Source organism: Vicia villosa, linkage group LG1 (genome assembly GCF_029867415.1).
Source record: "Vicia villosa cultivar HV-30 ecotype Madison, WI linkage group LG1, Vvil1.0, whole genome shotgun sequence".
NCBI lineage: Eukaryota > Viridiplantae > Streptophyta > Magnoliopsida > Fabales > Fabaceae > Vicia > Vicia villosa.
Window position 1 is genome coordinate 232,900,582 of NC_081180.1, and position 10,133 is coordinate 232,910,714.

Genomic DNA, 10,133 nt, shown 5'->3' on the forward strand with positions numbered 1-10,133 from the left:
ACCTCAATGTTTTAGAACAAGCCCGAGAGAGGTGACTCACAGAGGGTACTGCACTCCATAGCTTCCACTTGAAATGCCCCTTTTATTTCCTGAAAATAAAACAAACAAACAGAGAAATTAATTATTAAAACTGTGGGTTGCCTCCCACGAAGCGCTTCGTTTAACGTCGCATGGCTCGACGGTCCATTACCCTTTATTATGGAGGGTATTTTCTATTCCACACCTGGTTGCTTTTCACCTCCGCAACCAAAAACTCATGAAGATGAAAGGCATGGACAACTTTTCCCTTCAATTCACTTACCACATTCTTATTGACTTTCTTAGCCTTCTTCGGACTTTTGATAGCTTCATGAGTTGTTTCTACCCGAGATGCTATGCTTGAAACTTTTTCTTGGAGCTGCTTAGGCTTTTTGTCTTTTTTTTCACTTTCTGTCATACCACCAGAATTTTGATCATTCACAACCGCCCTATGTTTCTTAACTCCTAACATCTTCAAGGTTACTTCTTCATCAAAAGATCTCAGCGTTAGTGTCCCCTTTTCAATGTCGAGGTTGCAGCGACCTGTCGACAAAAATGGCCTCCCAAGAAGGATAGGAGTTTCTTCGTCTTCCGGAATGTCCATGACGTGGAAGTCTACGGGGAATACAAACTTATCCACTTCCACCAATACATCTTCTGCTACCCCATATGATTTCTTGATGGTGTGGTCGGCGAACCTTAACTGTGTCTTACTCTCACTAATCTTTTGCAACTCAAGCTTTTTAAAGATTGACAAAGGCATTAAACTCACACTAGAACCAGAATCGAGGAGTACCTTTTTAAAAGTTATGTTATTGATAGTGCATGGTATTGCCACCGCTCCCGGGTCTTTCCTCTTTATTGGGATCTTTCTTGCTGACGAGACTAAACCGCACTTCTCAGTTGCAATCTTTTGTTCTCCTTCCACTGATCTCTTTTTCGCCATCACCTCCTTCATAAATTTCCTATACAAGGGCATGTGCTCAAGTGCTTCAAAGAATGGTAGATTTACCTCTAGCCTTTTGAACAATTTAGTGAACTTCTCGAAGTCTTTCTCTTTTGACTTCTTCTTTGTCACTCTGGAAGGGAAAGGTAGTTTGATCGCCGATTCAGCATCTTTCTTTTTTTCTTCAACTGGTTTAACCGGTGGTATCACAACCTCTGGCTCTTTCGAATTCTCTCTTATTTCTAGATCCACCTCTATTACCATAGGGTCATCTATTTCCTCTTTCTCTTTTTCTGATTCAGCCACCCTTTTGCTCCTTGTTGTAACAGCATTAATCTTCTCTTGATCTTTCGGATTTTTCACAGTTGCACTCGGAAAGTTACCTTGTGCCTGTAGAGTGATATGCTGTGCTATTTGACCCACCTGAACCTCTAGATTTTTTATTGAAGCTGTGGTGTTCCTATGGTTGTTTCTTGTCTCTTCTTGAAACTGAGAGCATTGTCCAGCCAATCTCTCGATAGCTACTTCCCACTCCGCCTTCTGAGGGCCTTGTTGTTGTTGTTGTTGATCTTTCCAAGCGAAGTTGGGATGATTCTTCCACCCAGGATTATAGGTGTTAGAATAAGGATTATTTTGCCTCAGGAATTTGATTTCTTCAATTTGCTTGGGAGTTGCAACACAACATACAGTTTGATGAGGACCATTGCAAATTTCACATATTACAGGTTGAGCTTGTTGCACTTGAGCCACCCGTTGTGTACCTATATTCATAGCCTTCAATCTTTTTTCAACTTCAGCCGATATCGCATCTTCAACTCGGATTTTTGAGGTTTCCAGCTTGAGGTCAATGATTCCTTCTGGTTTACTGGCACACCTATCATACAGCTCCAAATGCTCATTTGCAGCTATAGCTTCAATGATCTTGATGATACCAGAGGCTGTTGTGAAATTTGTTGAGCCTCCAGCTGCTGTGTCGATTAACTGCTTTGTTTTCATTCTGAGCCCATTGACAAATACTTGCATCTGTTCAGTCTTGTCCATATTATGAGTGGGACATGCTACTAGAATTCTTTTGAATCTTTTGTAAGCATCTCCTAAGGGCTCACCCTCCTTCTGCTTGAAGTTCAAAATGTCATACCTCTTTCTTATAAAGACCGAGGCAGGGAAATACTCATTCAAGAAAGCCTTCTCCATTTCTTCCCATGATGTGATACTGCCTGCTGGAAGAGAATAAAACCACTCTTCTGCTTCTTCGGCTAAAGTGAACGGGAACATTCTCAGCTTCTTTGCTTCTTCTGTATGCCCTTCAATTTTTAGAGTTGTGCTCATGGTCAGAAATCTCTGCAGGTGCTTGTTTGCATCTTCATTTACCTTTCCGGTGAAAGGTTTCCTTTCAAGCTGATTGATTGTGCTTGGATGTAGTTGAAAATTTGCAGCATTTACCGGTTGGTTGACAATTGTTTGTCTTCCCCCCGGTGTGTTTGCAGCACCATAGTCACCAAGGAGTCTCTCAGGAGGAGGAGGATTTTCACCCATGGTTTCTTCTTCACTTTCAGACTCTGAATCGGAATGAACTGACACAATTTCCTCTTCAGGTTCCAGTTTAGCCAACCGAGCTTGTCTTCGCCTTGCGTGCAAAGTTCTTTCGATTTCTGCGTCAAAAAGAAATTCAGCTGAGGCCTTACCTCGCATACACAGATTAGACAAATATTAGAATTAGGAAAAATAAATAAAAAGTGCAGAAAATAAAATTTTAGTCGCAGAGCAACAAAATTTTAATTGAAATAAATCTAGAACTCTATAATCTTCGGCAGTCCCCGGCAACGGCGCCAAAAACTTGATAGGAAAATAGCAAGTGTACTATTTTTGCCTATGTAGTAGTAATGGGAAAATCCCAAGTATCGAATCTCAAGGACTGCTTGACGATATAGAGTTTTATCAGTGTTTCAATTAAACAAAAGTTCAAAAGGTTGTTTTGATTGGTTTTGCAAATAAAGTAAATAAACAGAATAATAGAACGATGAACAGAGATGAGTAAATTGCTAGGGACGGTGAATGATTCTTCATGCAACGAATTCTCTGTCTCAATACAATAACATGCTTTTCATAGTTAATTACCGGTTCTTTAGAGTATCTAATCCTAAGGCCTTAGTGAAAAGATCTTTGACCTCACAACCTAATTACTATGTCCATAGATAATTACGGTTATGATCAAGCATTCCAATAACAAGAAATTCCGGTTACAATATGATATCCCTAGTCCTAGGTGATATAGATATTATATGTTCTTAATCATGTCCACAAATAATATGCCGTCCAGCTACACTATTCATTCATATTCAGAATCCGTTTTTCTGACGGATAAAGCATTATTAACGGATGAAGAACAAATTAACAAATACGAAAAGTAAAATAGTTATTGCATCAATTGAATGAATTCATCACAATCAGAATCAGGGTCACCCCCCTAGCAATGGGGGGTTTAGCTACTCATGAAAATAACAGAAACCATAGTGTAAATTGTAGACATTACAGATAAATGAAGGAAATCCAATCTTCAATGGCAAAAGCTCATAGAAATCTTCAATCCTTGCATAGAATCTGAGTTCTCCAGCCTTCTACAGTGTATTTTCGCTCCCAAATTCGTCGAACCCCTGTCCAAACGCAACCTCCTCCTTTTATTTCTGCCAAACTGGGCTTTTCAGCAAGAAAGCCCATTCTTTTACGTGCACACGCGTGTGGACACGCGTTTGGTGGCTGTGACACGCGTCCTGGGACGCGTCTTGGCAGGGGCAGGCATTCCTTTGTAATTCTGGCAGCTGGGACGCGTGTGGGCACGCGTCTGGCAGTCTGGGACGCGTCTGGGCACGCGTTTGGTGGCCTGGGACGCGTCTGGGCACGCGTTTGGTCAGCAGGCCTCAGCATTTCACTTCCACACGCGTTTGGGGACGCGTTTGAGCAGCAGGATGCACTTTCATAGGCTCCACACGCGTGTGGGGACGCGTTTGGCCAGGCCATGTGCTTTTTCATCAGTTTCTTCACGTTTCGCACTGATTTTCTCCACTTCATTCATCTGAGCCTACAAACACTTAAACACAAAACCAAAGCATAAAATGACGAATAATAAATTAAAACATAAAATAAAATACTTAAAGATAACTAAAAACAGCGGTAAAAATACGTGTGAAAACCACTGATCAATAGACGCCAAACTCGATGAAACTGAATGGGTTCAAACGAGGCTTGATCATCTCAATCTAATTGAGGAGAAACGCTTATCTGCTATCTGCCATGGCCAGTTGTACCAAAAGAGGATCAAGAAAGCGTATGACAAGAAGATTCGGCCTCGAGAATTCCACACAAGTGACCTAGTCGTAAGGAAGATCTTGCCAATTCACACTGATCCAAGGGGCAAATGGACTCCCAACTATGAGGGACCATACATTGTGAAGAAAGCATTTTCAGGTGGTGCTTTAATCCTGACAAAGATGGATGGGGAAGACGTTCCGCTTCCAGTCAATTCAGACTCAGTCAAAAAATACTACGCATAAAAGACCCGCTAGGTCGACGTACCTAGGCAAAAATAAGGGCATCCCGGCAAACCAAAAGGGTTTGGGCAAAAATTAGGGATAAAACAAAAAAAATAATAACCCGCTAAGTTGAAAACCCGAAAGGGCGACTTAGGCAAAAAGGGGCATCCCGCTGGATTGAAAACCCGAAAGGGCGATCCAGGCAAAAGTTAGGGATCAAAAGCGAGAGGCTGCAGTCTGAATATCTTTCACAAAGACCACTATATGCCCTTGACAGAACGGACGAATCAATCCAACCATTACCCTTCTGAAGCAAAGCATCGAGAGGATCGAGGATATGGGAACTGTAGCAATATCGGTTTTAATGGAAATCCGAGCATTTCTCTTTGCCATTTTGCTCTTTGCTTTTTATTTTCTTTTTCGCAACTACCTCATTTAGGAGTTGCTTCCTTGTACAGAAGCCTATTCATAGGCATTCCATCAATAAAATGATCTTTTGATAAAAAGCTTTTCTTGTTACTTTTCTTTTTTCGCATGCGAGATGTGATTTAATTCATTATTAAACGTTGCATTGAAAGCATGGGGAATAATAATCACAAAATCAAAACGAAACATAATGTTACATAAACATAAAAGTGCTCTAAGGGGCACCATTTGCGTCCGAACGTTGTTCTCTGTGCAGGTTGCAGGTTCTATCCGTCATCTTGGCTTATGACATACCACAAAGGGCATCATCATCCCACGTGAAAGTTCCAGAGTATAACTCATCAAGTACTGGTAAGCATGGAGCACATGAAAAGGTCCATATCCCTCTTCCGTATGGCAGACGAAGAGCGGTCTCTCAAAACTCATGATTCCCCAAGCGGCATAGGATGTAAGGAAAGTCGAGCAAGATCATTTCATCCCCAGCGGGGCTATGTTCCAACCCTCAACGCAGTTACCAATAATCTTTGGTACTGTAGGGTTTCTGATATCAATTCACAATGATGGTTCAAGATCACAAGACAACGGACCCCAATGATCCCTCTTCTGTTCCCCCGAGGGCCTTTATTTGGCACTCTTTGCATATAGAATCCATTGCATATAGCATTTGCATCCTCAAAAGCGTAGCATATCCGTCAAAAGCGGAACATTACGCCACAGAAAAGTCAAACATGCATACAAAGCATAAGCCAGTTAATGCAAATCATCCCTCAATCAAGACAGTGATACATCCCCACATAAAATGTCCTTACAAACTCCAATTGATATCCGCTACTCCATTGCAAATCTCCTCCACCCACGGTGCCGATACTTGGTTTTACCAATCCCCAATCCCCAGTCTAAGTGTTTTTCAATAATCTTTCTTGTGGATCGTAGGTCCGTTGACCTTATCCTCATCTTTTCATTCTTGTGGATCGTAGGTCCGTTGACCTTATCCTCATCTTTTCATTCTTGTGGATCGTAGGTCCGTTGACCTTATCCTCATCTTTTCATTCTTGTGGATCGTAGGTCCGTTGACCTTATCCTCATCTTTTCATTCTTGGGGATCGTAGGTCCGTTGACCTTATCCTCATCTTTTCATTCTTGGGGATCGTAGGTCCGTTGACCTTATCCTCATCTTTTCATTCTTGTGGATCGTAGGTCCGTTGACCTTATCCTCATCTTTTCATTCTTGTGGATCGTAGGTCCGTTGACCTTATCTTCATCCTTTGCATTCTTGGGGATCGTAGGTCCGTTGACCTTATCTTCATCCTTTGCATTCTTGTGGATCGTAGGTCCGTTGACCTTATCCTCATCTTTTTATTCTTGTGGAGCTTAGGTCCTACCTTTCCATCAAACCCATATTTTCAAATTACAGTTTCATATAACAATCACCTCCTTTGAGAACCTTGTATTGGCACTTGGGCTACGTTACAAGCTATCACCCTTCTTCCATTTACTCACCATAAATTTCCACCAGAAAAACAATAAATCTCTCTTTCCCCAGCAGATATCAAAACAAAAATAAAGATAGCACTTACACCATCGTTTCAGGACAAATTTCTGGTGTTGATATTTAATCTTCTTCTACCTTCAATGTTCGAAAGGCTAGCGCCAATCTCACCTTCAGGTTTAAGACGATTAAATAGGGGCAGCTGTCATACCCCAAATTTGTCCTACCCTTTAACTTCTAACTGGCTTAGGCTTTGCATTCATGTACATACATCACTTAGGTCATAACTCACATCCATGCATTCATATCATTGGAACTATTCAAAGGCTAGCAAGAAAAAGCTCTATTACAAAGAAGTTTGATCAAAGAACAAGAGGATTGAGGTGTAACCATGTAGTTCCATGTTCAAGGAAGCCCTCCTGGGTTAGGGTTTCTCTCTGTCCAAGTCAAGGCATTGGTTGAAGGATACTGGCTTGCAAACCATCCGGTTCTTTAAATCAGGGTTTCTTTGACCAAAGTCAACCAGTTGACTTTTTGGTCAACATTTAATCAGGAACGGTTTCTATGTCGGAAAAGCTTCTCATACCGACTGTGTGTATGCGTTTGTTTGACTGGGAGTTGACTGGAAGAGATTTAATTGGGAATTTCATCAATAGTCGGGAAAATCGGAACAATTGACTTTTGGGTCAAAATCAGAAGAATTATTCAAATGTCGACTTTTGGTGGAAAATCGGGCAAGAAAATTCGAAGAATGGATAAAATCGGGAGTTTGATAAAAAGCCGCCAAAATAGCAAAAAGACAAGCTTCCAACACTTAGAAAAATTTTTGGAACTTTAAATCTTGATGAGCAGTCAACTTCGAGCCTGGATTACACGTGTCTAGAGGATTTATTTCAAAGAAAGTCAAACATCAATATTGTTCAAATCATGGAGGTGAACAATTTTGTAGTTGACCTCTTTTCCATTTGAAGACCGGATCAAAAGTTATTCAAGATCAAAGTTGAACATTTTCATTGGAATACAAGTCAAATTGCAAGACAAAATTCTGGGCAGCGTGACGCGTTTCATCGAACAGGTGGTGTGCTTACTTTGAGATTGATTTCAGAGATATACAAGTGTGCTTTGAAAAGAATTTTGGTGTGAATCTACTCTTTTCTATGCCTTCTACTCAATGAAACAGGAATGAAGCAAATTGAGTGTGTGTTGAACCATTTATGAAGCCTCAAAGTCATGCCCTCATCAAGTCACCATTGCATGGCAAGTTGAGCCAAGTCCTAGGGCACGCGTGTGCCATTTCCACAAACACGTGGTGTGTCAGCTTTGAGTCCAATTATTATTCTCCACAAATCTCCATGTTAAATAATATTGGTATCAAAATCCTCCTTGCTACGTCCTCCTTCCAACGAGCCATGGATTACATCATTTGGACAAAGGATGGACAAGTTAGGAAACCCCAAATTCAGGCCTCGACCCAATCTCGCTTCTGCCAAGAACGTGAGCCTCAACCCAGGCCAGGTGCATGTAAGCCAAACAGGTGGGACATGGTGTTTTTATTGCAAATTTTGAGTGACCTCCAGCCTTCATTCTAACAAACTTCCAACACCAATCTTACTATACTCCGTCCCCTCTTCGCATCGAGCCAAAGTCTGATTCAAACGGTGAAGTACATTGGGAATTATGTGTGTGCAAAGAGAGCTACATGAAATGTTCTTGGTGCAAGGCATTAGAAAAAAGAAGAGCATCCACTACTGCAAGTTCACGCATATCTTTTCCATAAAACCCCATGCACATGCTGCTCATGTGAAAGGCTCATCAAAAGCTTACCATAATTGAACAACCCTTGTTTATTAAGTTTGTGAGAGGAATGCTACTCTATATGCAAAACCACCATAACACCCATGCAACTACCACTATATAAGTTAAAAGCCCTTCACAAATCGCTACACACACTCTCATTCTTTCATTTTCCTCAAAGCCTTCTCTCCTCACTCTCTTCTTCTCTCTCGGTTCTCTCCTTCCATCATTCACCCTCAAGAGTTTGTTACACCTTGTAACAAACTCCAACCATCTTCAACAAACTCTGAACAAACACCATGACCACCACCTTCAACCACCACTAGCAACCTTCATCTTCTTCCTCCACCTTCAACCTCTACCATCATCTTCATCAAACTCCAACTACCACCATAAGAAATCTCCAGCGATCACGACAACTCATCTCTCTCTCCACCTTCATTCTCGACAGCACTCTCTATTCCCTCACGATATCAGTCTTGTTTCAACAACCTACAACAAGTTCTCTAACCGTTTTCCATCTCAAATCATCTTGCACACTCCAAAGCTATCAAGGATTTCCATCTCTACATCCACACTCCCTCAAAGATTCGTCATCATCACCACGGACTCTCTTTCGCGTTTGTTGTTGAAACATTCACGTGCGTGCCAAGATTCAAGGCTGGAGCGTAGAGTTCTCTGAAGATTAGCATCGATTCGAAGTCAACAGGTAAACACTCTCAAACCTCCCTCAGCATGTGTAGATTGATAGATGAAGTATATGCTGACATGTGTGGTGCATATCTGTGTATGGAGCTTCGATTCTTATGCTTGATTTCAGTTTACGTGTCATGGCATGCGTATACTCGTTTGAACTGCGTATTTGAGCCTTATATGACATAGGAAAGATGATGATGCAAGAATCTTTAATTTTCATGAAAGTTTTGCAAACTAGGGTATAGTTGTTGCTCTCGGTTAGGACAATTGAGGAAGAATTTTTGGAAACTAAGGCCGGATCTATAATCTACGTGAAAAAGCAAAGGGGATGGTGACCTTTTTACGTTTTCTGGAAATTGTGACCAGCTCCGCCGTCAGGCCAGTCGGAGAAGGCGACCGGAGAAAGTATCTCCGGCGTCTGTGTTTTTCATGAGTTCGTTTCAGGCCTGCATGCGTGGCATCTTGTAATTGGTAGTAGTTTCCCAGTTGATTGTTATTTTGTTTGTTTCTCAATCATTAGCCGGTGAGTTGTCATGTGTTGATTAGCCTGTGGATAATTTTGTCTGCTAGTCACTTAAGCTCATGTGACCTATTGATATAAATTCCATGTCACGTTATATTTCACATGCAAATAATAAGCTTAATAACAAGTGCTGGCTGAGTAAAATAAAAACGAATAAATACTGACCATTAAAGTGGAACAAAAGGAATAGTTGGGCCACGAGAACTGGGCCCAGAACCGTCTCTGAAACTGCACTCTCATATTGCTAATGCACCACACTCCAACGAATTTGGGCCTACGCGCCCATGCTTTCTCCTCTCTCTGTTTTGGGCCCAGATTGTCTATAACTGATTTTTAGTTCATTCAGAAATTACTTCAACACCCCCCTGGCAGTTTAGTTTTCATTTTAATTTTGTTTTGCTTTTATTAACTCATAATTCCAATTTTAATCCAATAATAAAATGCATAAAAAATTGCTTAGATATTTTTAGGTATTTTAGAGTGTGTACATAATTGTCACGATTTTTGTCAATTTTTTCTTAATTGTTTTAATCCTTTTAATAAATCTTTTTCTCCACAATATATTTGAATTTCCTTTGATTAATACTTCTTTGTAAGTAATTCTCTAATAGACTCAGGATTTAATTTTTAGTCCCGATTTTTTTGTATAGAACTAATGGATGTATGTGTGCTTGTGAGTATCATTTGTTTGCTATAATTCTCAATTCTATT